Source organism: Otolemur garnettii, unplaced genomic scaffold (assembly GCF_000181295.1).
Source record: "Otolemur garnettii isolate 467f Iridium unplaced genomic scaffold, OtoGar3 scaffold00032, whole genome shotgun sequence".
Lineage (NCBI taxonomy): Eukaryota > Metazoa > Chordata > Mammalia > Primates > Galagidae > Otolemur > Otolemur garnettii.
Window position 1 is genome coordinate 10442738 of NW_003852427.1, and position 511 is coordinate 10443248.

Below are 511 nucleotides of genomic sequence, written 5' to 3' on the forward strand. Positions count from 1 at the left end.
TTGTTTTTCATAGCAGCTCCCATTATGTTATCTCCGTTTGGTTATCTCCATTTCTCAGGTAAGAAAAATGAGGTTCAGAGTGGTTAAGAGATCAAAGCCAGGTCACACAGCAGAACCCAAGTCTGACTGCATGTCTGTAAACTTGCCAAGTCCATTTGTTCTCCAGCACCCAACACTGGAAACAAAGCCATTAACATAACCAAGGGACCCGGAACCTGAGAAAACTCACCGGCTCAGCTGGAGATTCTAAGCCCTGCTTCCTCTCTCTTCTCCTTCCCTCCCCTTTCTCCACCTGCCCAACCACTGGCTGCTTCACCCTACTAGACCCAAGATTCATTACTGCCAGTATTCAGGCCTGTGCTCAGCTCTCTGGGGACCACGTTTGAGGAGCTCAGGGACTCAGGGCCTCCACTCTAAATTCCTATTAAGCACTCTAGATTTAATAGCTGCTATTAATACAAATTATGCTTCATTAAGCATGAAGCTAAGGAGAACACAGCTCAGAGGTTTC